The sequence below is a fragment of the Ictidomys tridecemlineatus genome, unplaced genomic scaffold (genome assembly GCF_052094955.1).
Source record: "Ictidomys tridecemlineatus isolate mIctTri1 unplaced genomic scaffold, mIctTri1.hap1 Scaffold_293, whole genome shotgun sequence".
Taxonomy (NCBI): Eukaryota; Metazoa; Chordata; class Mammalia; order Rodentia; family Sciuridae; genus Ictidomys; species Ictidomys tridecemlineatus.
In genome coordinates, this window is record NW_027522372.1 from 169980 (window position 1) to 197618 (window position 27639).

The following is a 27639-nucleotide window of genomic DNA, read 5'->3' on the forward strand; positions in this document are numbered from 1 at the left end:
ACACTCATACATTGCTAGTGGGACTGCAAATTGGTGCAGCCAATTTGGAAAGCAGTATGGAGATTCCTTGGAAAGCTGGGAATGGAACCACCATTTGACCCAGCTATTGCCCTTCTTGGACTATACCCAAAAGACCTTAAAAGAGCATACTACAGGGACACAGCCACATCAATGTTTATAGCAGCACAATTCATAATAGCTAGAATGTGGAACCAACCTAGATGCCCTTCAATAGATGAATGGATTAAAAAATGGGGCATTTATACATAATGGAATATTACTCGGCACTAAAAAATAACAAGACCATGGCATTTGCAGGCAAATGGATGGCATTAGAGCAGATTATGCTAAGTGAAGTTAGCCAATCCCTAAAAAACAAATGCCAAATATCTTCTCTGATATAAGGTGGGTGACTCAAAATGGGACAGGGAGGAAGAGCATGAGAAGAAGGCTACCATTAAATAGGGAAGAGAGGTGGGAGGGAAAAAGGGAAAAGGGGAGTTGCATGGAAGATGGAAGGAGAACCTCATTATTATACAGAATACATATATGATGTTGTAATGACAAAAAAGAAAAAAAAAGTGTGTCACATTACATTGGAAAGAGAGAAAGGATGTGAGAGGAGGGGAGGAGTAATGAGGATAGGAAGGACAGCAGAATAGAATAGACAATATGATTGATGTATGTACATTCCATGAATGTATTATATGTCAAAATACATTCTGCTATCATGTATGACTAAAAATAAATAGTCATACATGTTAATCATACATGTTACTATTGCGCTCTCTCTCTCTCTCTCTCTCTCTCTCTCTCTCTCTCTCTCTCTCATTAGTTTGGCAAACTTGAAATATAGGAGGCTTTACCCAGAAATGGGGATGTTTGTGCTGTTGTTTCTGGTAGTATAGATGGGGATTGATGACACTACCTGGAGTCTGTACAGCTACGTTAGCCTGGGGTTTCAATCTCCCTGCTCATGCTGTTATTATTAAGGTAGGAGCTTACCTTCTTTTGATACAGATTCCTGTGAGTGTTAAAACAAACCTATGGATTGATTTATTTAGAAAAAATATTGTGATTTGGCTGTTTCTTTCAATGTTAATTTATATAAGAGAAAAAATATTTTCTCCAATAAAATTCAGTTTATGTTGTAAAAATGTAACTATCACAGATGATGAAGGGATTAGTTAAAGTACACTTTTGAGATCTTACTGTATTTGCCCAATTTCAGTATTTAGCTCTTCAGGATTATATTTATGTATACTTATGTAAATTTTTATTAACTTTTTCTTATCTAGGGAACACAAATATATGCTGCAAAAAGAGGCTCCTGTATTGACCTTGGAATTTTAGATGTCATGCAGATATTTGGCCGAGCTGGACCACCACAATTTGACAAATTTGGGGAAGGAGTCATTATAACAACACATGATAAACTCAGCCATTACCTCACTCTGCTCACTGAACAAAACCCAATTGAGAGTCAGTTTCTGGAAAGTCTTGCAGATAACCTAAATGCAGAGGTAAGATCTGATCAGCCAAAAGTTGGGATAGAATTGTCAGCTTTAAGAATAACGATAAAGGTTGAGTTGGTTTTTGCTTTGTAGTGTTTAGGTATACAGATTATGCTATATAGTCATAAGACAAAAGAGGCTGGGGTGGTGGGGGGCAATATTGTTGATTAACTCACAGCAGTATAAATGTAGAAAACAATACTGAACGGAACTCATTGTTAAATGATCACACTTGCAATCTATGAGGTTTTGCTATAGATCAGAAATACAATCCAAAGTTTACAAATCAGGGAAACAGAAATAGCAATAACTGATATGTTTAGTGCTCAATTGATGATTAATATTTGTATGAAGTTTTTCTAAGGTTTATGAAGCTTTCTTGTCTTTATTAGGTCATTTGATTATCTTTGTTATGTAAAATGTGATTGCCTAAATTGAGCAAGAGTATAATGTCTTATTTCAAATGTGTGTGTGTAGGCATGTGGGAGTGTGTGGGGGGAGACTTTAATAATAGGATGTTAGAGTCTGTAAACAAGTCAAAATAACACCTGGTATTTTGCCAGGGGAATGTTAGAGTTTGTAAACAAGTCTGATTGGTGCCTGGCAAAATGCCAGAGGGAGTGGTTTGAAAAGTAACAAAAGCGAGCCATTAAGTGTGGAAATTCCTTATTGATTGACTGATGTATCTAGTTTATGCTAATTAAGATAAGCTGTGCAAAATGTATAAATAGCTCTGTTGTCCTATAATAAACAGCTCCCTCTTCTGCTGTATCAACTGTACACAAGTTATTCGTCACCCCACCCCCAGCAATAGGATTTAAATAATGAACCTAGAAAGCATAGGTAACATCTCAACTGGTAAAGAAAATAAACATTTTTACAATTTAGAGTATATGTATACATGTATGTATGTATATATATATATATATATATATATATATATCTCAAACTTTCAAATGAATGTTTAAAATTAAGTGCAATGTTTTCATGACATTTTTAATGACTGCACAAGTATTCAACGCTTTCCTACCTCAGTATCCTTTTTTTTAAAGTTAACTCAAATAATTTAGGTAATTTAGCTAAGATGTAAATATTGAATAAATGAATGAAATATTCACAATCATATTTACAATCAAATATTACTTATTGTGTGCAAGTCTATCTGGCGTACTTCTTAAACAATCTATAGAAATTCTATTCAGGTTATTTACAAGATTCTTTATAGAGAATGAAAGACACACTCTACATTATGTAGTTCTTCTGTTAAGAAGCATATAGTTCAAAAGGAGAAAAAAAGATATGGAAAGAAAATGGCAACTTCCATAGAAGTACTTGGTAGAAGGAGAAAATATGTTTGACCTGGGGCTATCAAAAAAGGCTTTTTTCATGATGATAGTAAACTTAGTCTGAGTTCAGACAATAGATACGTTTTGGAAGATAAGTTTGAAAGTAAGAAAAAAAGCATGAAGAGCACTGGTTTACCTTAACAAAATTACAGGACAACAAAAAGATATTAGAAAATAAAATTTGACTCCAAAGAAAATATTATCATAGCTCAATTTTGGTCCTCATTGCCTAACCTGATTACATGGTGTAAGTAATTAGGTGTGGGCCAAGAGTGTTTATAATGGGATAAAATCTATTACTGCAAAGTGATGGTAATAGTAGCATAGGCTAGAGACTGCTGGGTGCTTCATGTACATTCTCTTATTCTGTCAGAGCTGCTAAGTAGATATTATACTCAGAGAGACGTGTAACTGCCCAGGGTCACTAAGTTATAATTTTTAGAAATAATATTCAAACTGTGGTCTATTTAGCTCTAACCAAGATCTTTTCATTGTTGCTTAAGACTTCTGTAATCTTATTAAAAATGTAATAAGTTAAAAAAATACATTACCCTACATTAAGATTCTCCCTTCTTTTCTTCTAAAACCTGAACTAAACATTTTCAAAAATGGTAGCCATAATTTCTATTAACATTTACAGTAAAAAAAATCCTGTTTTTCTAAAATTTAGCTTAAAGAGCATGTCAAGGAATATTAAATCTTAGCACACCTAGAATTGGTTCTTGATAGTTTTTGTAAGTGGTAGTCACAATGTGTTGATGTTATTATGCAGAAGACACAAAGTAAGCAAAACAATGCTCTTGTCCTCAGGGAACTCTTTCCTGGGGACAAAAAAGTAGCACCAGTGAAACTATGTGATCTAGCCCTGCATATAAAAATAGCGCTTAAGTTCATCTCATATTAATTAAAGTACTTGCTAGAAATGTCATTTTCAGAAATGTCAACACACTCTGAGCACAATTCCATTTAGTGATATAAAGGGCATTTAAATAATGAAACATATAGATTGAAAATTTTTAGTTACTATAATGAAGTACAGCCATTGCTAAACTTGCTCATATCTTGGTTTACTGGAAGAGCTCCCTGTTACAGTAAATTTTCCTGTTAATGAAACAAACTCCTTTAAATTATAGTTGAATGTGAAATTAAACTTAGTCATCTGTACACATCAAGTGTGAAATTGGTTTATAACATAAATCTGTGCTGCATTCTTAAGATAATAGATTTGTAAGTCCTTAGACTGCAAAAAAATCTCCGTAAGACTCTAAAATATCACTAATCAACATAAAGATTATGTTAGGATAGTAATGTTGCCTTTATTAATATATTTGATTTCCTGAATATCAATTTTGACCTTGAATTTAGAAAAATTGGAGAAAATATTTTATGAAGTATAATTTAATGCAAATATTTTATGAGACATCTTTGCTGATTGATGCCTAATGGGGCTGACTTCATAATGCAAAGTTGAGAAGTAACAAATCCCTTTCCTATAAAGAGCCACTTATTTTTGCACTGTGAGAAACACTGATATATGTATTTCAGGCTAATTAAAATGTATTCATGTTGCTCAGTGTATACTCTGTTCTAATCCCTATATTCCATACTTTATAACTTTGTTAATTATTCTATATCCTAACATATACATTCTTTGTGTACACAGAGTTTTTGTCTCTTCAGGATGTTGTACATACAATGGCTCTTGAGTTAAAACCTCCACAGTCTGACTACCCTTCCCACTTCTTATTCTCATTACTCCTCAACATAGGCCTTCTGCCCTAGGAAGCTATTACTCTACTCACTTCACTTAGAAAGGCCCAATTTTCTTTTTTATGAAATATAGATGCTCTCATTGTGAAAATTCAATAAGTGCCTGTTCCAAGTTGGTAAGCAATATAGTATCACTATTTTCTGATGATCCCTTCATATGTAGCCCTACTTAAGCAGTATATATATAAAATTAAAAATTATACTCATGATTATATTTGCTTATTTAGTTTCTAAAAACTATATAAAGTTAATAGAAACTATATGAATGGTTTTAACTAGTTTTTTAAAACACACATATAGTAAAAATAAATAAGATAACCTTAAAGACTAAAGTTTAAATAGATAAATATTAAGTGACACTTGAGTCTGATTTCTGAATTACCAAATTTGGAGTTGATTTTATTATTGTTAAGGAAGAATTAATTTTATTACACTATACACTAATGTCACTTTTACATGTTATATTTTTGAGTATCTTGTATGTGCTAGACTCTGTGGATGTTGGGCTTCTATTTGTCATCTTAATTATTTATACATATCTCACCTCCATGACTAGAGAAGTGAGGTCAGGGACCATACTATTTGTTACCATATCCATTGTACCTTAAATTATATATAGGCTTTTTAGTGATTTGTTATGATTATGGAGATAAATAAATAAATTTCAAAAAGAGAGAGTATGGAAAAAATACTTGTTTTATGAAAGGCTCCTGTATCAGATAGCCACTAGGCGACAGCAAATATTTTCAAGAAAAGTTTTATTTTTGTCACTAGGTGGCATTCAAGGATTAGTCTCAAAATAAGTTGTACCTTTACATTTATTTTTTCTGGATAATCTCTTCCCTTTTAATGAATTTTTAGAAGATTTCCATTACATGATCTAATTTTTGATACCTACTTTTTCTTCTAATCTTATAACTAATAGCAATAGGTAATTATTGATGTTTATTTGATAAGTCTGATTTTTAAATTGTCCTTTATAAAATTTTTGTCTCTTGAGATTTGTATAGTATTTTAAAAGAGCATCATAAGGTCAAAACGGAATGAATATAGGTTGTTATTTTAAAGTAATAACGTAAAGTAATAAGAGAATATAGGTCACTATAAAGGAATATATGGGTTATATGACAATACATTTTTGACTTGCAAATAATAAAATCAGAAATAGGTGAGACTCTCAGCTATTTATCCGTATCATCAAACTAGTTTTATTTACCTAAGCAGACTGGAAAAACTGTTTAAACATCCTACACAACTCTCTTATTGGCTTAATTTTAATTCTTACTGCCTTTCATTTTCTGAAAAGCTTTACAGTTTACATTTAGGAAATGTACTTACTTATAGTATGAATGGCTTGGTCATTTTTAAGTAAAGTAGTAGAAATTTAGAAGCAAATAGGCAGAATCTTCTTATGTATTTTTTTTTTTACTTTTGGTTGTCCCACTTTTTAAATAACAAATACTATGATGTAATATTACAGTAAAAATTATATGCTGCTGTATCTCATCTTCAATTCATTCAAAGTAGCTAAATGTACAATTTTTTGTTGTTGTTGTATTTTGTTTTGTTTGGTGCTCAGAATTGAACCTAGGACCTTCTGCATACTAATCATGTACTGTACCACTCTCAGTCCTTCTACATTTTTATTTCACAATAAAAGTTATATAAAATTAAAAATTATAATACAGCGACTAGATCAAACATGAAGATTTTTATTTTCTTCAATTTTAGTACAAAAATGGCACCATTTGTTTTCCTTTTTTTCCCCTCCTGTGAGTAAAAAAAATGGGTTCAGGTACAAATTTACAGCTGTCAAGTTTTACAAATTTGGTTAATAGTTAAAGTAAAAAGGATACATTAAGTAAAAGCAGAATTACTTCCCTTGCCTAAGGAACTATTTTAAGAATACATCTCATTATAATTCTGAATTAATATTCTTATCTAATCATGTCTTTCTCTTTATTACACAGATCTTATATTTATTGTTGTGTTCTAAATTATTATCCTTTGGTTTTATTTAATAAATATATTACAAATCACTTCAAATGCTATATTAAACATTATATTTCCTTTCTGAATATAATCTAAACAATCATCCAATGATAACTTTGGTTCAAATGTTTAAATATCATATTTTCCCATTGCTTGTTTTAAAGGTTAACAATTTTAAAAAACACCCTATTCTTGTATGATTTTGAAAGCATAAATATTAATATGTCTAAATACCAATAAATTTGCTTTGTTTTGTGCAGAAATAATTGCATTTTCCATTATACGCATATTGTATGTTTATACTGGCAGTCCTCTAAATGAGTAGCTCTAAAGGTAAAAACTACCTTTGTACCTTCTATGGTTTTATTGATGACAGTGCGTAGAATCAGGATAAAGATCGACAGAATTAATATTTAATTATTTTTTAAATAATGTTGAGTTTTATTTTTTAATCTTTATTCATTTTGCTTATTTTTTTATGTGGTGCTGAGGGTTAAGCCCAGTGCCTCAAATGTGCTTAGACAAGTGCTCTCCTACAACCCCAGCCCCATATTTTGTTATTTTTATTCTGGTACACTTAAATTTAAACATACTCAGTAGTTTTATAAATATAAAATGAAACTAAAAAAAAACAGATACAGAATATGAAAAAGAATTAACAAATGTCAAAAATGTCCTTAATGCTATGTAGAATTAAAATTTATACAGGAAAAAACAATCAAATGTCATCATTGAGTAAATTCAGTTTGGGAAGATAGCATTTCCAATGTACTATTCTCAATGAAATAAAGAGGACTGCTGTTTTCATTAACTGAGAAGTCATTTCAATGATTGTGCTTACCTACTTTCAAATGTGGCACAATGATCTATTTTGAAAACTTAATTTCTGGCAGAGTGGCCTTTGCTGTAATGTTTATGTTTGACTTTAATGCATTCCTTTAATTTCTGTTGTATTTTTGATTTGCAGATTGCTCTGGGAACAGTCACAAACGTGGAAGAAGCATTGAAGTGGATAAGTTACTTACCTTTATGTATGGATGAGAGAAAATCCATTAGTGTATGGCATCAGTCACAAAGCTTATCAGGTAGAAAACGCAAACTCATTTATTAAAAAAAAAAAAAAACCCTCAAGCCTTCTTTTTGGTTCTGTAATCCTTTCATGATGTGAGGATAAATATTTGCTACTTTTGCCTCATCTGAAAAGAGTTATGGACCTAGAAGAAAAATAAAGATTCTTAATCATTTTTTAAAATACACTAAAAAATTAAATTTGTTTCTTGTAATTATTTTCCTTTATTTAAATATCTTTTCCCATTAATAATGTTGATATTTGTATCATACTATTTTTCAGGTATATTTCTGTTAGATGTTGATATTTCAACATGAGTTTTTACTCTGGTACATTTAGTTTTAGAAATAACCAGATATAAGGAAACATAGACCATTTTTAAAAATAGGCTTGTTATATAAAATCTACTCCTCCTGTCATGTCCCTTCTATGCCCTATAGTGAAATAAAAGATAGCATTAAAGCATTATTGTCTTAACAGTTTAAAGTTTAAAGTCAGTTTCATGATTCAATGTGTGTGCATAGACAGAGAATTACATACACGTGATAGCAGGTCTTCCTATGAGCTTTATAGTTGTGTGGTCCATGTGGCTTACAGATCTTGTCTTTTCTTTAGAACTCTGCTTTATATACTGTAAATGCTTCCTAATTACAGATAAAATTCAGTTGTAATGTAATAAAAACATTATTTCACCATCTTCATATGATATTTACTTCTGTTAAGTCAAAATTATCAAAGAGGTTGAGTCTAACTCAAAATTATAGTTTTTCTCTATTTGCCAATATATATACACACAAATATTGTATTGATAAATACACATACATATGCATTGAATGTATGTGCATGTATTGGTAAATATGTGTATACATATATATATATATATGTATTATGTGCATTTGTTATCAAAGCAATTGCTAAACTTTTGGGGGTTTTCTTTCATTTTTCCTTTTCTTGTACAGTAGATTTTGCCATGGAAGAGTTGAAACTTAAGACTTAGGGGGGAAACATTAAAAATAGTAGTAGCAACTCGTTCTGAAGCTGGTAATCTGAAATTCTTAGGTTTTCATACTTCGGTCTTCTTTACATAGAATTCCACTACTTTTCTGCTTCTCAGTTAAAATATGTGCTGATCTTCAAATGGATGTCTTATTTTATAAGCAATTTATAACTGCTTTATCATCTGTGATTTCATACATTTTTATATTTATTAATTTTTAACTGGTACTCTATAGACACACATAAAGGTGGGAATCACTGTGGGTTATTCATACATGTGCATAGCATAATTTGGTCAGTTTATTCACTCAGTTCCTCCCTTTTCCATCCCTTCTCCCTTCCCTCTGTACCCTTTATCTACTTCGCTAATCTCTGTTCTATTTTCATGGGACATTGCCCACCCCCTTTCTCTATTTTTTTAGTTCCTTAGTTATCTCTTGCTTCCACATGAGATAAAACATAAGGCCTTGACTTTTTGAGTCTGGCTTATTTCACTTAGCATGGTGTTCTCCAGTTCCATCCATTTGCCAGCAAATGCCATAATTTCATTCTTCTTTATGTCTGAATAAAACTCCATTTTGTACATATACCATATTTTCTCCATTTGTTCATATGTTAATGGGTACCTGAACTGGTTACATAACTTGACTATTGTGATTTGTGCTGCTGTGACCCAACAATCCCAACAGACCTTGCACTTTTTAAATAATGTGTCTCTAAATGTTCTCATCACAAATATGATCATTGTGAGAATAGTCAAAGGTACAATGAAAATTTTCTGAAGGACTAAAATTAAACAAGTACATGTATTTTCATGGGTTAAATATTCCTTGGAATAAGATAAACACATCAATTGATTTTTAAGTATTAGGTTAATATCAAAAGTTTTTTTGCAGTATAATGAAAACTTTAACATAGTTTTCTGGTATTTAAGAAAGAGGAATTTTGTTTCATTCCAGGATTCATAGTTTTACTGCATTTACAGTTCTATATCTTAACTTTTTCTTTAACTTATATGTTTTGATTTTGTTGCTCTGTAAATTTGTATCTATAGAATTCTTATAGACAAAAACAAATCAAGTAATTTGGACCTGATATATATAGTATCACTTATAGCAAATATTTGCTGATAATACTCTTGATGCTATGTTACTTATCTGCAGTTGGTTTCCTTTTGCCTAATTTTTCTGATTTTTAAAACTTTTTTAAGCTGCCAAAAAGATCTAAGTTAAAACAAATGGTGGAAATATTAACTCATTAGATTTCTAAGGAGGTTTACTACTTCTCCAACACCCCATTAAAGATCATATTTTACATTATTGCTCATAACAAGAGATTAATCTTCAAGACTTAGATGTGTATGGTTGTGCACTTGTACAGTATGGTTGTGCATGTATATACATAGCAAAAAGAATATTTGTTAGTATTTTGTATTGAATATCAATTTATACTTAGAAAAAAATTATAATAGTTTTAAAACTATATAAAAGTTCACTGTCAACTTCATTTTATTCTTTGATTCTATTATTATTATAGACAAAATGGATTTTTCCACCAACAGTTGTGAAAACTACTAAAACAATAGAATTGTATTTTTAAGGGGATAACCATTCATTTATTTTACCTTTGACAGGGGAAAGCATTTTTTGCCATCATATCTCCAAATGACTGATAAAATAGAAGTATGGTTTGGTAATTTAAAGTGCCTATTTAAGTGTGGGAATTAGAAGATGATATTTTTTTTTTCCTTATACCCAATTCCCTGTGTCTATAACCTTAAAGATTATAAGACCATGGAAGAATAATATTGGTATCTAAAGAGATTGTACAGACTGATAGTTTTATTATCCAAAAAGACTATGTGGATTGATAATTTTAATGAATTTTAAAGCTTTCTTTATTTAATCAAATACAATATTTTCTAGTTGTTTCTTAAATGTATAGAATGTACTTCAGAATTTATAATTGAAAAATCTCTGATCAGCAGCTTCAATACTGGGTATATACCCAAAGGAAATGAAATCAGTATGTTGAAGAACATCTGTTCTCCTGTGTTCATTGCAGCACTATCCATGCAAAGAAATGGAAGCAGCCTAAGTGTTCATCAGCTTATGAATGGATAAAGAAAAATCTAATACCTATACACAAATGGTGCATTATTCAGCTATAAAAAGACTGATATATTGTCTTTGCAGTAACAGGGATGGAACTGGATGTTGTTATGTTAAGTGAAATAAGCTAAGTACAAAAGAACAGGTACCACCTGATCACATTCATGTGTAGAATCTCAAAAAGTTGATGTTACAGAGGTTGAAAATAGAATGGTGGTTACTAGGGGCTGGAGAGAGGGATGGGGAGAGACTCATCAATGAGTACTAAGTTTTTATCATAAATAAATGATAAATGTTAGACTGATCAATGAGTACCAAGTTTTTACCATAAATAAATGATAAATGTTTGAAAAATAGTTGTATTTAATCTGTTTTAAATATTGCACAATATATTTTTGTATTGAAAAATCACTTTACACCATTGATACATATAATTTTATGCTTCAAAGTACCAGTTCAAAATTAAGTTTTTAAAAGTCTAATTAAAACATCAAGTGTTTATATTTCTTTCCTGTAGATTGACCCAACATTAAGAAAGCATCGAGAACAGTTAGTCATTGAAGTTGGACGAAAACTAGACAAAGCTCAGATGATTCATTTTGAAGAGAGAACTGGTTATTTTTCCTCAACGGATTTGGGTTGAACCACCAGCCACTATTATATTAAATACAATACCATTGAGGTAATATTCTAAGAGGAACAAATGCAAAAATGTTTGTTTTTACAGTCAAATACTTTCTAGACTTCAAAATATATTAATAATGCCAAATAACAAAACAACTTATGAGCAAATACATTTAGTTTATATGAATTCAGCAATATACTTTTAGTAATGACAAGGAAAAAAATGACTTTAGATAGCAATGGTGCTCTTCTGTCATCCTGTTTCATGAACATATCCTAAACACTACATACACCTGAAATAGTTGAAGCCTATTGGTGAGTCTTACAGAGTGTGTGCCAGAATGACTTTAAGCTGGACTTGATAGCTTAATTATTTCCTTGAATAAAAAGTTGAAAACTTAATTGCATATTAGTAAGAAACACTAAAGAAGAGTTTAAGAAACTACTAAAATTACCAACTCAGCCTGTTTGTACTAGATGGTTAATTTAAGAAACTTTTAAGGCCAATTTTGACCATACAATTATAAGAGGATTTGTTGCTTTTTAACAACGTCCTGTTTAAGATGATGTGATACTTTAATATTTTTACTTTTAAAAAGCATATACATTTCTTTATGTGTTTTCATGTACATATATCAGTACATGTCAATACAATGATAACCTGTTGGGAGAATACTTAAATATGAAGAGATTGAAATAAGTTAAGTTGAATTTTTATACTTTTTTCAATAGATAGTGTTTTGAGTTTTTTCTTAAATTCATTTTTGCCTTTTGTACATAAAGTTGTTTTTAAAATAGGAGAATAGAAATCATCAAAAAGAAAAAGTCAGTTTATATGAAATCTCGGGTTTGTAGATTTAATATTTGCTTACATATAAAACAGGTTTCAGAAAAACACCTTTATGTGCTTACTGGGTTTTCCTCATTTTTTCAGAATAACCTATTGTATGACACTAGATTTCTGCAAGACCTCTTTATATATTATCTCAGAGCTGTGATTTGGTGGTTCCTCAATCCCAGACCTAGTCCTCCCTCCTTATATCTCATTGTCTCTATGAGACAGCCTTTCTCATTTGTCCTCTTGCTAGTAGACTGCTGCCAAATTACACCCTAACACTTTCTTTTTTGCAGTTCTTTTTCAGCAACTCTAGCCGTGTAGTACCTTTGTCTTTTCTGTATGGCCTTTAACTGATTTTTCTGTGTATTCTCGCTATTCATATTTTGAGACTCTTTGAATTGCATGTTGTCTAGTTATTTCCCTCAGAATTTTATATGATGTATGTGAGCTTATAATTAGTAAGTGATGCAGATTTCCATATGCCTATACTGAGGTCAAGACCAGAATGTTATGTTGAACATTTTTAGACATTTAGTATGGATTTTATTAGATGATTTTACTGATCTTTTTTTTGGTTCTAATGGCTTTCTTAACTATGTTTAGGAGTGTTTTTTAATCTTTCATAAATTTGATAATATCTTTTGGTCTTCTATTTTAATTAAATTTGACACTTACTTTAGTAGACCTTTAATGAACTCTTCGATGCTCACAAAACAGAAGGTGACATATCTGAGATAGTCTCCAAAGCTGAATAATTTGATCAGATCAAGGTAAGATTACTTGAAGTTTCAGTCAGGTATGTACATTTATTTATTTATGAAAGTTTGAAATTAATTGTTATTCCTAATACAATATAAAAAAGCCATATGGCATATTTGTAGTATCAGCAGTGTTTTCTATTGTACAAGAAAATTCAGTGTTCTAGATAATAATATCACAGCATACCTAACATCATGCTTTGCTTTGTATCCCAAGTCAAGAAATTTAAATAGGTTGTGTATTACCCATATTATAATTTAATGTTATTAACAGTGAAAACTTTAATACTTTGAAATAGTACTTCACAACTTTAAGCTATGAATGCATTATACCATTTAAAAATATATGACTATAACAAATGCATTTGAAGATAATCAAGTTTGCCCTAATCAGTCTGGGCAGAGGTTTTACTCTGGTCAAATAAGAAATGAAACCTCATCAATTGAAGGATGGTGATGTCAGATGACTTAATTTTTGTGTCATATCAAATTTTTATGTGTCAATGGCAACTTTAATATTGGTGATGAACAATAAAATATAATTGTACCCGCCTCAACACAATTTCATATTATATTTTATAATTTACCTATGGGAAAATTACTGGGTTTTAGCTGTACAAGAGTAAAATATTACATTATACTAAAAGGCAACCTTAAAAACATGCAATGTGGTTTTTAAATAAATCAGACCAAATATTACTATAAAAATATTGACTCTTCTAGGTCAGAGAAGAAGAAATAGAGGAGTTAGATGCTCTATTAAAATTTTTTTGTGAACTCTCAGCTCTTGGTGATGTAGAAAATAGTTATGGGAAAATAAACATCTTACTTCAAACTTCCATCAGCCGAGGAGAGACGGATAGTTTCTCCCTTATGTCAGATTCTGCAAATGTTGCACAGGTAAGAATCTTACTCCCCATTTTCTCTTCTTTGTTTATCTCTAGAGACCAAGGAATTAATTCTATTGTTCTGTGAATACATTACTTTGAAAAATTCTATGAACTACAGTTTCTCCTTAGAATTAAATATATTGATTTGTACATCTTTTATGTAACCTGTGCTTGTAAATCAGGACTGGGTGTGAAAGTTAGTGGTTTGTTTGGCTTAGTAACAAATATATCTTATATAAGGCCTAATATATGTATTCCAGTATGATAGGTCTCTGATTTTAAATATTGAGTACTGAAAGAAAATTGTTCCCTAAACCTACAGCTCATTTAATTTATAACTTTTAAAAACTGCTATGGTAAAAAAAAAATTCTTCATATATTTAAACCATCATGTGAAATAAAGTAAGTTATTTTTTGTCTTCTTTGTCTTTCATTTCTTTTCTTTGTTTTGTTTTGTTTTGTTTTTCGTAATACTACAGATTAAACTGAGAGGCTCTCTATGACTAAAATATATCCTCAGTCCTTTTTTATTTTTTTCTTTTAATTATTTATTTTAGTACTAGGGATTGAAACTACAGGCCCTAAATCACTGAACCACATCTCTAACCATTTCTATTTTTTTTTTTTATTTTGAAATAGGGTCTTACTAAATTGCTCAGGGCCTAGCTAAATTGCTGAGAATGGCTTTCAACATGAAATCCTCCTTTCTCAGCCTCTCAGTGTTACCACCACATATTCTAACAAGATTAGAAGAAAAAAATCTTACTGTAGATAAGCTGAAAGATATGAGGAAAGATGAAATAGGTAAGAAGGGGGAAAAAGTGCTTAAATGAATTTTTCTGTGAAAATAAAATATTTTACCAGATATAAAAGTATTGTGAATTTTCATATCATTTAACATAAATTTATTTTCTCTCTTCTTTTTAAATTTGTTTTAGTACATTATATTTTACATTGTTAATTTTGACATATTCATGAATGCATATAACTCAATATAAATTTTGAACCTACATATGACATCTCTTTATTTATGCAAAAGAGCAAAAATCACTCCAAATTTTATGAAGTTATTTAGCAGAATTAGCAATTAAGGCTGGATGTGGGCACACATGCTTATAATCCCAGCAGTTCCGGAGGCTGAAATAGGAGGATCACAAGTTCCAGGTCAGCTTCAGCAACTTAGCAAGACCCTGTCTCAAAATTAAAAAAAAAATTAAATGGGCTAGGGATATTGCTTAGTGGCTTAGCTGCTGGCCCTGGGTTCAACCATCACTACCCGCTCCAAAAAAAATTAGCAATTAAAATAGTTTATATTAGCAAAGTTTTAAGTATTTTAAATGTAGATCCTACCCATAAATGATAAGAATCATTCAGTGATATTTATTCTCATTTTGTTTCTTAATATTGAACCAATTTCAAAAATATGTTATGTATATCAGCAGTATTACAGTAAAAGTTTAAGTGAACAATAAGCTCTACATTCTCCAGAGTTTAAACAAGCTTAATCACACATAGATGCCTTTAAACCCAGTTGTCATCAGTGCATACATAGTATTCAGTGTCTAGCTTTTTGTGTAATATTGAAAAGTTATTCCTAAACATACATTTCCACAAATCCTAACATTTATGGAATAAATGTATAATGCCTTGATTAGACAGTATTGACTTCTGCAGAGGATAGACATTACACATGAAAAGAGTCATTCTGAAGACAAGTAAGGAGGAGGGTTACTGCTGGCCAGAATTCTAAAGAGGAAACTGAGCTCCCTGGCACACCCCAGGAATACCAAGTCTGGGGAGACTGAGACAGGAGGACTGAGGGTTCCAAGCCAGCCTCAGCAAAAGCAAGGCACTGAGCAACTTAGTGAGACCCTGTATTTAAATAAAATTACAAAATAGGGTTGGGTATGTAGGTCAGAGGTCAAGCGCCTCGAGTGGCCTCAGATGCGGCGCAGCATGAAGAGGCGCCAGCGCTGGCCCCTGGCAGCGGCCTCCCTGGGCGGCGGCTTTAGAGCGGGAGGAGGGGCTGGGCTGGAGGCCGGGAGGAGAAGGTGGTGTACTCCTGGTCGCAACTGTCGCTGGCGGACAGCACCTAGGCGCTGGGCGATGCCTTCAAGCTGTTCATGCCCCGCAGCACCGAGTTCATGAGCTCGGATGCGGAGCTCTGGAGCTTCCTCTGCAGCCTCAAGCACCAGTTCTCCCCGCACATCCTGCGCAGCAAGGACCTGCCGAGCCCTGGTGCCTGACCCCCGGAGGCCCCTACCGCCCGCGGCCTGACGCGCCGGCCCTGACGCGCGGAGCCCGGGAGACCGCCGCGGGCAGGAGGGGACCCCCGGCTGCCCCCTCCGCCTCCACCGTCACCGCCACCGCTGCTGCCGCCGCCGGCGGCCCCCGAGGAGTCGTGCCTGGAGAAGCTCTCGGCGCCCGAGCCCTGCTTCGGGGCCGCACCCTGGAGGAGATCTGGAGGGCATCCACCCCGACGCTGACCACCTTCCCCACCATCCGCGTCGGCGGCGACGTGTGGGGCGAGCGCAGCCTGGCGGCGGCGCGATGCACGGCGTGCCAAGTCCTGCGAGTGGACCTGGAACCCGTGGTGAGGCTCCGCCGCTTCCCGGTGCCCCGGGCTTGAGACGCCGCCCCGAGGGCGCCTCCTGCAGCTCCCAGGCCCAAGATGGAGTTTCTGCTTGGAGAAATGAACAAGTGTCAGTCGAGTGTTTACAGTCTCCACCAGGACCGTCCCCTAGTGCACTTTAAGCCAGCGAGGAAGTCCCGGGATGGCCTCCCTGCGCCCCCGGGATGCGTCCCCGCGTCTGGAACTCCGGGACAGGTGTACCCTCTGCCGCCTCCCTGCACTGCGTCTGCGAAGGAGGAGACTGCAGGACTCCCAGGGGAGGTCCCTTTGCTTCCGAACCCCAGATTGAGAAGTCTCCAGGACTATAGGGGCAGATTGGTTTTCTCCCTTTTGGACTCTACCTCAGTGGTCTGGAAGTCCTCCGAAGAAGTCATTCTTTTCCAAAGGAATTTGTTTTCGTGCTTGTGTAATAAAAGCCAGAATTTGCTTGCTCTTTAACCCCCGCCTCCATTTTTCTTTTTGACTGCCACCCCTCTTTCTGGACGGAAGATCAAACATGTTTTGTGGTGTTGCACTAGTTTGTGCTCAGGGTATTCTGAATCCCACTCGTTTCTGAATTTTTACTGAATTTCAAAGCTTTGACCAAGGATTTTTTTTTTTTGAGAGGTTCAAGCTTGACTGTTAGTAATGCAAGAATTTATATGGCTTTGATTTTCATGGGCTCAGTGATTACAAACAAAAGAGATGTAAAGTCCAATTGCTTAACGTTTTAAACTTACTTCCCCAAAGTAGTAGCCTTTATCTATAAAAAGTAAGCATATCAACCAATATGGAAAGAAAATTAGAAAGAAAATTAACATTCACATTATCATCAAGTATTGTTTAAATATAAAAAACAAATTTCATCAAAATATCAACCAGATGCTGTGCAAAGCTTATCAGAGCATTTTATTCTCAACATCATAGTATATCGTGTTTGTTATATATATATTCATCCATATAATTTGACCAAATTAGCATAAATACAAACTTAAATTTTAGAATCAGCTTCTAACATTCAATGAATTTGTCTCATATATACATCTACCTATGAAACATTGAACGTATCTTTATACATATGTATGTATAATATTTACTATAGTATTTTTAGTATACTTGTAGTCCTTAAAATATCAATGATTCTACCCTTAAAATTTTGAAAATTAGAAACCTAAAACATGCAAATTAGGTGCTAAAATTTATCTAATAAGGTGCCATTTAAATGCACATATTTTAATGCATTAAAACTGTGATTAAAAAACTCTGTGAATGAGGATGACAAGAAATTTTTATATTGCCACATTAAGAATATTTCATTTTGTGTTTTTTTTCTGTTGGTAGGAAATCTAATTTCTAATCTCATTCCAATTTTAGGCTACAAAATTGTCATCTTCAAGCAATCTGGAATAACTAAACAAATAAAACCACCTAATAATTAAAAAGTATAATGTTGATATGTGTTTAGATGAAAATATACTGGCAATTCTCATAATGTAGTAAAAATCAAACATACTTGTGTAACATTTGGTAAATGGCTTTAATCTGTTTACTTAGAAATCTTGCCACTTAACTTGCTCTTAATCCAATAATACAATAAGGAAAAAAAAACAATGTAATAGAAATAAGAGAGACATCACAAATTGTGTGTTTATGGATGGTTACTTGTTGTTCATTAACCAGATTTTAGGAGAGTGAAGTAGATGAGCATTTAACTATGCATACACAAATAGAAATATTATGCAACTTTAAATATTAGAAATTATTTTTAAATACAGTGATTTTAAATGCATTTAACCTCCAACAAACATGATTAGATTTTGCTGTTCAACTCATTTGAACTAATACATTAAAAATTATTTCACACAACAAAAAAATCTTATTTAAAAATAGATTTTTAAAAAATTCCTGGCTTTTTTTAATTGCTCTTTTTTAAAACTTCAAGTATGCTTGAGAAACTGACTGTGGATCATGTACACAATGTAGGGTCAATGCTGTATTGAATTTCTAGACCATTTTCAGACTACCTTCTGGCAATGGAAGCATTTTGACCACTGAAACTCCCTATGGGTATATCTAACTATCCTGGTACAATGCACCATTCCCCATTATTGATTCTACAACAAACTGCTGTAGATTATTCATTGATTGAGTGTTTAAATATATTCTTTAGGAGCAAATAGAGGACTAATCTGTAAGCAGTCACATAAAATAAAAAGATCAGCAGAATCTTTACTTCAAAGATGCTTTGAGCTACAGCATTTAATTATGTGCATTCTTTGATTATATTGTGTCATATCCAATAAAAATATGTAGGAATTCTATTTCTTTATATCACTTGATTCTTGCCTGCACTTCATTTTACCATGTAAAGAAATTAACTGATATTCTTGACATTTTTTTCCTCTTATGCCTTGTTACTTTAGTGCACTTGAATGTGTCTAAATGCTTTTTTGGCTTATTTGGGTTATCTGATTTCAGTTTGAATCTGATTGCCCATCTTGAAGTCAATATGGTTCATGTGGACTATTAAATAATGCCGTTTCTAGTTTGTGAAGTAAGATGTAAGAAATATTTTTGCCAAGTTTTCTTTAGCAAAACCTATCTTGCAACTTCTAAAATGTGGAGAAACATCTGATATAGTTGACTAGTATGTTAATAGGAAAGTGAAAGTATTTTATGATTACCTTTGGGCAGAGTGTGAAAAGAAACTTGGCATAGTGGCTTTTATGGTGAGGCATCCATTAATTGTTTCAGAAGTAAGTCTGTAGCTTAGCTTGTGTATAGTTTTTTTTTTTTTTAAAGAAGTCCTATTTGTTTGTTCTCTTGCCTTCATTTATATCTCATATGACAAAAGTAGAGGAGGAAGCTAGGAGGAATTTTATCACCTTGATATATTTCTGTTTGATTTTTGACTTTTGGGTGCCTAAATGTGACTGGCACAACAAATAATCTTTTTTGGTATTTTTTACATTCCTTCTTAACAACCAGCAACTCATTTTCTATGTCACTAAAACCAGTAATGTCATGATTCTGAGGGCAAGCTTCATCATTGATAATGCAAAGTGTTGCTGTTGTGGCGTGTATTTATTTTTGTTTGAGTACTCTATTGGACAAGTGTAACTTAAGCTAGTGGCACATACTTGTTGATTTGCTATGAGCAAATGTTAGTACTATTTTTCAAAAAACTCTTCAATAAAATCTTTTAAAATCATTGAATACAAAAAGTCTGAGCAATTTTGAACTCAAAAGGTTTTTTGGTCGTTTTAAGGGTTGGGTTGCCACAGCACTCTTTAAATTGATAATTTTTAATGATTATATATACCTAACATTTGCTTTATTGGTATGTTGAAATATTTTTTTTGATAACTGTTATGTCTTAATTGCATTAGAAAGCAATTGTTTTTAGTGGAACTGAAGTGTTTCCCTGGACAGTTTAATGTGCATATGATTAACATTTACAATTTGGTTGTACTTTGCTTTTTAACTTATTAACTGTAAATAAATTTTAGAGAATAAAAAAAAGAAAAAAGAATTCCAAAGATGTTTAGAGAGGCTGAGATAGTCATTACATTTGTACTCTAAGATAGAGTAGGAAAAAGGGCAGAAAGACAGACTATTAACAAAGTAAGTTGACTGTACACATACTGCACACTTGATGCTTTAAAATATGATCTATTTTCACTTAATTGCTCAAATCAGTTAGTCACATTTGTTTTTTAACAGCCTCTACCCTTGGTATTCCCATATATGTCTGCATTCCAGAACCTGATTATTTTATGTTTTCTAGAAGTGGGCCTGGGTGGATGAGTTGTATTTAATTCAACTAAGTTGTATTTAATTCCTGAAGCATTTCTCATGATTTTAGAGTTCTAAAGTAGACCGTGAATAAACCAGTGGCTATGTACATAAAATGTTAAATATTTCTGTATGTGTTCTAAACTAACTCAAAAAGAAGTAGTTCCGTTTATACTAGTTTAAGCACAATATCAAGGTTCAGAACCCTATTAATACCTAAAGGAACCTTGATACTGATTTCCAGAGCTATGAATTGATGCCCAAGGCAGCAAGAGCCACCCTATTGCCTGACAGTAAAGGTCAAATATACAACTCAATCAATCCACAGCAATTATGTATAGCTTAACTCAAATCATCATTTCAATGGTTCGCTGGTGTCACCTTTCAAACATTCCCTCTGGCAAATGCCAGGCATCATTCTGACTGGGCTGTGGCTCTCAACAATGCCAGGTCAAGAATGTCATCTATTCTACATAGCAAATCATAAAACAAGCAATAAAATCACCTACTCTGAAATCCCACTTACAAGTCAGATTATATTGCTTTTTTTTCTGTCTGGAAACATTACTTCTATGTGATATTTTTCTTTCAGGTCACATTTTGCATCGTGAATATTGGACAAAAGGTCAAACAATGTGTTCATCAGATTCCTTCTGTTATGATGGAAGCATCCATTCAGCCTATCACACAGACTGTCCGCATCTACCCTGATTTCACATGGAATGATCAGGTAGAAGTGGAAAATATCTATATTAAACTAAAATGTCTGTACCTCAGATTTTACTACACCTCCCTACATCTTTCCTCAGAGAGCCTAGGGAACTTAACATTGCATCACTGGACACTATTTTAGTGGTTTCAAATCCATGAGAACTTTGCCATTTATTTTTGCCATCTCTATTGACTCTCATTTTTGCTTACCAAAAATTCATTTTTAAATCATGATGTCTCTCAAAATACTGTTCTCTCCTTTTCTTAAACATTAGACTTGTATAGAAGGTATTCTACATTGGCTTTCTTGTCACCAGTTTCTTTTCTGCTGAGACCACTTCCTCAAGGATCTCTAATATCTGATTGACCAGTTGCCATAACCAGCAGATTTTTCAGTTATTTTTCTTCTCTGATTAGATAGCATTTTATACGGAGCTCTTCCCTAGAATGTCCTTTCTTGATTCTTATCATGTTTCTATTTCTAATTTTATTCCTCCTTTTCCTGCTTTAATACTTAGATGATCTTCAATATCTTATATGTGTTTACCAAAATACTGGTAAACATACATGTAAAAACCTACTTTGTATTCTCTTATTCTATCAATAGTTTTTCAGATATATCTTTTGACTAGTTACTGTGTTAGAAATTGTACATACAAAAGGCAAATAGGACTCAGTCTTCAGTTTCAAAAACTAACTGGGGAAGGCAAGTAATCAGAAACTGTATATAACAATGCTTACATCAAGTAGTCTTATAAAATTCTTATTAAATGTATTTGGATACTTCCTATATTAGTTAACATTTGTATATCTTTAATGTAAATGAATTTTGTTCAGCAGTGTGTTCTAAAATCACCCATCTATGTTTTAATTTAATTCCACATTGTCATTAAAGCATTCAGACCTTTAATTCCTAAAGCATTCCTATTTCCTATTTTTCTCACAGTATATGAGCACTAGTTGATAACACCAAATTACAGTTAATATTTTTTATAAATATGAAATATTATATAAAATATAAAATTATATTTAAGTATAAGCTCATATTTGAAATTTTCGATTGTTTTTAAAGGAATGGAAGATTCATTATTTTTGCACATGGTTTTCTACTATTGCTATTCATAATACATCCTAATTTAGTTTTATTAATTAATAGGAGAAAGTACTTGATTGTTTTTATAATGAACTCTCTTATAATGCTATTAGCTTCAAGAATGTAAAACCTAACTTGCCTCAGTCTGATTTACGTAAGGTAATATATTCTTTTGTACAATAAAAGGTCCACAGATCAGATGGGCCCTAAAGAGGGTCCAGTCTTGAGGTTAATAGTATTGTTCAAGGCCCAAGATATTTCCACTTCTTTGCTCTGCTCACACTATTCCCGAATGTTTTCCTGCTTCTCTTTCACTGTTAATGGAGTAAGGGGAACACATACCCACTTCCTCAGCCCACAACATAAACTGTAAGCCCTCTTCCCACAAATACATGCCCCCCCAGTCTAATTATGCCAAGTGTTTGTTATGGACTTCTCCTTTACTATAGATATTGTCAGGAGAATGCCATGAGCTGATTGGCTTTATGTGAATCAAAATTATCCCAGGTGTTATGGTTTAAATGTGGTGTCCCCCAAAAGCTCATGTGAGATAGTGCAAGAAGATTTGGAGGAGAAATGATTGGGATGTGATCTCCTTTTCATGAGTCCCTGAGGAAGAAGTGAATACTGAATAGTATTGGACCATATAAGGAAAAAAGAGAGATTGACTTATATAAACAAAATATGATATATGTGTCCAGTAGAATATTATTTGACAATAAAAAGAAGCAAAGTACTGATGTAGTTTAAAACATGGATGAACTACAAAAATAGTATGGTAAGTTTAAAAAGCCAGTCACAGAAGACCATATGTTATATCATTCCATTTAACAAAGTGTTTATAATAGCCATGTCCATACTTCTAATGAATATAAGTACTCTCTTGGAGGTGATAAAAATGTTCTAAAATTAGATTATGTTCATAGTTGTACAACTTTGTAAATATGTTAAAACCATTGAACTGTATACTTTAAATGAGTGAACTTTGTTTTATAAATTATATATCAAAAAAGTTGTTAGACTAATAGGTGCTGATATGTAAACAGTACGGTTACTTGAGTTATGATTTTCATAGTACTAGGATAATTTTTCTTCTAGGTCCATGGGACAGTAGGAGAATCCTGGTGGATTTGGGTGGAAGATCCTACAAATGATCATATTTATCATTCAGAGTATTTTCTAGCTCTTAAAAAAACAGGTGAATATAACCTTATTATTTAGCTATCATAAAAAATATATATAAACAATTTTTGTTTTTTACTATCTCTCTGATTTCAGAGTGCCGTGAAAGTTTTGTTATGTTCTGTTTTCCTGTTTTGTTTCAAAGGAACACAGAGATTCAGTGTGACAATATTGATTATTCAGTCTGATCCTAGTTCAAGAAATTCATTTATAATCTTTACCATGGTTTAAGGCATGGCTTCTAGAGGCATGGAATATATAAAATAAGAGGGGTAAAAATAATTTTCTGCAAAATAATAAATTGCTTAGTGAAAAGATCATTCCTTGTAAAATTATCTGTAAAGACTCAATTGTTACTACATCTTTAACTCATGTTTTATTTGTAATTTCTCTTTTTATCAAAGAGAAAGCAAGCTTCCGATTGAAAATCTTGACTAGATAGCAATAGTATTTTATAGCAATATTTTGTTTTCATGCATTTATCTTCTTGATAACCATGTAACCTATATATTTTAAGAGATTTCAGATATTCCACTTAAGATACTGATCAGATTTAAAGAAAAATATTAAGTAAATAATAATATGGTACTTGAAATTATAGAAATCATGAAATAATTGCATGAATCATGTTTGGGAAATTCTGATAATGAATCAAACTGGTAACATGTCATAATGATAACATATATATAAATAATATAAAGTTAGTATAAATTTTTACCTTCTGTTATGTCAAATAATCCTCAGAAGGAAATCACCTACAAGTTACTGTAGTACCTGAATATCTGAGCTATTTAGAAATACAACATAGTTTATTTTTATTACATCTGGTATAGATACTATTAAGAATTGACTACTAAGAACTTTATTTATTTTAGACTTTATTTTACATTAGGTCATTAGTAAAGAAGCTCAACTACTGGTATTTGCAATCCCTATTTTTGAAACTTTGCCTTCCCAATACTATATCCGAGCAGTTTCTGATAGATGGTTAGGAGCAGAGGCTGTTTGTATTATCAACTTCCAACATCTGATTCTACCAGACAGGCATCAGCCCCATACAGGTAACAAATTGAACATTAATGTGTTGATGTGAATTATTGACTTCCCAAAATTGTTATTTTAATTAATGTTGAGAAGTATAAAGTTGTTTTATTCTGAATCAAAGTCCAACTTACTTGACAAAATTGTTTCTAAACTGTATGTTCAAATTTTTCAAAATCAAATATGTATATGTAGATAGTAAAATTGTGGACCTTTAATTTTTGTTTATTTAAGTTCCAAAAGCATTAAAGTAGGCTTAGTCAATTCTGATAATCATAGTAATGAGGAGAGTTACTATTTCTGTGTTACTGGACTTTCATCTGTACATATAATCATTATTTCTCCATATAGCCTTCCTTTTTATTGCAATTGTCATTTATCATTTAATCTGTATTCTCTGTGAAAGTTTTGAGATATCTCTTTTTTCTTACATTTAGTCCAATTCACATGAACTTAATTCTAGTACAGGTTATCTTTTATCCAATATGTTTAAAACCCGAAGTGTTTCAAATTTCACATTTTTTTTTTAGATTTTGGAATGTTTGTATATATATAACAAATTATTAAAAGGGATATATAGTAAGAGTATTCAGCAACATTTTTTATTGTTGTAATGTATAAACTCTAGGTTTTCATAAAATGAACAAATGCCTTTCTATTTTGATTTATTAAAAAAGCAAAATTTCATGAATAAATATTTGCAGTGATACTTTCAAGTACCCCTGAAATCTATTTCAAAAACATCTTGAAACTAGTATACTAATTTCATTTTTTGAGAATTCATAATTGATGAGTATTGATTTTCAGAGGTCCTTAATTTACTTTACAGACATAAATTAGGAGTCAAATCTTCTTTCCCATGTATATTTCAGACAAACTGCTTGCCTTTTCAGAATAAAAATGTTATTCTACTTTAAATAGCATGCTATTTGACAGTCCTTTCAGAAGTGAAAGGAGACCTAAATATGACTTTATAATCTTTCATTTTGTCAAATGTACACATTATTCATATTATTCATTGAGATATTTTTTATACTACATCTCAATTTCTCTTTGATATCTTGGCATAGCAAAACCAAAAAAATTTATCAAAATAGAATGATATTGAGACTGTATAATCTAGTAATCTACTTATTGCAGAGGGTCTTTCTGGTCTTATTTCATCAAATGTGTTTATGTGATATCTAGAATCTCATCAGTTCAAAATATGTGGAAGTGATGATGTTTTAACTTAAAATATATGCTTCCTATATCATTGCTAGGTTTCTTTCTTTCATTAAAGTACTTAATTCCACATACATTAGCATTATATGTTAATGCCAATTTAATAATTTTTTTCTTAAGCAACCAAATACATATCAACCTATTTATATAATTAGCTGATTTATTATAAACATACCATCTAGGTAAAATCACTGTAATAGATCATCTTAATTTACCATTGTCAATAACTGTGCATTTGACATTGTACAATGTTTAATTTTTAGTCTTTTATTTAAAAAAATATGTTTGATTAACATTGCATGCCTTATCATGCAATGTCTTCCTCCTTCCTGGATTTCCAGAGCTACGGAAAATTTAAACAATCATAATCAGACATAGAGAGTATGAAGTTAGCTCTCAGCTATCCTTGTAATGGAATAGAGCAATGGGTAGGGAAAAGATAACTTCTTAAAGTCATCTTTTTATTTTGGGTTTTTTTTTTTCTTTAGGGACAAGGTACCCAGGATTAAACCCAAAGGGCACTTAACCACTGAAGCACATCCCCAGTCTTTTTATTATTATTATTATTTTGAGAGATAGGATATCACTAAATTGCTGAAGCTGTCTTTCAACTTGGGATCTTTCTGTCTCAGCCTCTGAGCTGCTGGAATTACAGGCCTGTGCCACCATGCCCAACTAAGTTAATTTTTTATTTTAATTTTTTATTTTTTAGAAGAAAATTTACCATATTTTTTATTTTGCAACCATACTATAAAGGTCAGATCAAGGTGTCCTCTTAACTGATTTTTTTATATCTTCTTTTTTGAACTTTGTGATAATTATCTAATTTCTTCAGCACCCAGTCCATATAATGAGAAGCAACCAAATCTAGTGTCTTTCAACACATAAATTTACTTTACAGACATAAATTTCCCCAATGATTAGTGAAAGTAAGAAGACCTGTACCCTTTAAGGAGAGTTTTTTGTTTTGTTTTGTTTTGTTTTACTCAGTCATGCTGTGTTCTGAAACTACTATCCTTGTTCCTTCCTGAATAAGGCTAAATTCATTTTTGTTTCCATTGGCCATACTAAAAGACCCCTCAGCTACTCAGGATTGGTCAGTGTGTAGCAGATCAAATCTGTTGTTAGTGACCCTTCCAATACTGCTGTTTACAAATGGTTTTCACTGATTTATTTTTGTACCATAACATACATACTTTCATGTACTTTTATTCAAGTTATTTCCCTTTTTGGAAGAGAAATATATAGTTGGTTTATAGGGGATTCTTCAATAAAAGTGTTCTATTTATCAGTTATGTTAAATGTAGTGACTGAATAAGATGTGTCACTGGTGTATAAGAACTTATATTAAATATGTTCTTCTCTAGAGATAATTAGGAAATGTTATTCTTAAAAATACAGTATTCGGTATTGTGCATGTTTTTTCAGTTTTTTTTTCAGAAGTACCTGTTGGATCTTTTCAGAATTACTGGATCTTCAGCCTTTGCCAGTTATGGCTTTGGTATGTAAAGCATATGAAGCCCTGTACAACTTCAGCCACTTTAACCCTGTGCAGACACAAATATTTCATACACTGTATCACACAGACTGTAGTGTCCTAGTTGGAGCACCCACTGGATCAAGAAAGACTGTTGCAGCTGAATTAGCTATTTTCAGAGTCTTCAACAAGTATCCCTCCTCAAAAGTATGTTGAACATATTATGTGCTTATTATATTCAATTAGAAAAGATAGTTAATATCTCTAAACTAGCCAGGTCCAAATATCCTGACATACTCTGGTGAATAGCTTTGTTATACTCTCAGTGAATTTTCCAGGGGGCTAGATCAGTATTAGAATAATTTGTTGCAAAAAACTTGATATCAACTTTGGAGTCTTCTAGGTGAATTTCTCATGTATATAGTGCTCACACATCCTCATATCTGTAATTCATGGGTACTTCTTTTATGAGATAATTAATTCTTAGCTATACTTGTTAGGTATATAATGATTCATTATCAGTCTTTGGATATGAATGAAATGCTAATACTTTAAAACACTTCAACTATACACAGGAAATGTAGACATAATTTATGC

At 32.2% G+C, this 27639-nt stretch overlaps 2 long non-coding RNA genes and 1 pseudogene across 2 annotated transcripts; all 3 read left to right on the plus strand.

The window, feature by feature from the left end:
• Positions 1-1446: 1446 nt before the first annotated feature.
• LOC144373188 (uncharacterized) lies at positions 1447-11472 on the plus strand. The gene is made up of 3 exons (XR_013432926.1): positions 1447-1523; positions 7590-7707; positions 11316-11472. It is a non-coding gene; the product is annotated as an uncharacterized LOC144373188 (long non-coding RNA).
• A 4318-nt stretch (positions 11473-15790) lies between these two features.
• LOC144373192 (coiled-coil domain-containing protein 71L-like) lies at positions 15791-16978 on the plus strand (annotated as a pseudogene).
• Positions 16979-20909: 3931 nt separating this feature from the next.
• On the plus strand, positions 20910-27242 carry LOC144373190 (uncharacterized). The gene is made up of 3 exons (XR_013432927.1): positions 20910-21044; positions 23217-23316; positions 26994-27242. It is a non-coding gene; the product is annotated as an uncharacterized LOC144373190 (long non-coding RNA).
• The last annotated feature ends 397 nt before the right edge of the window (positions 27243-27639 follow it).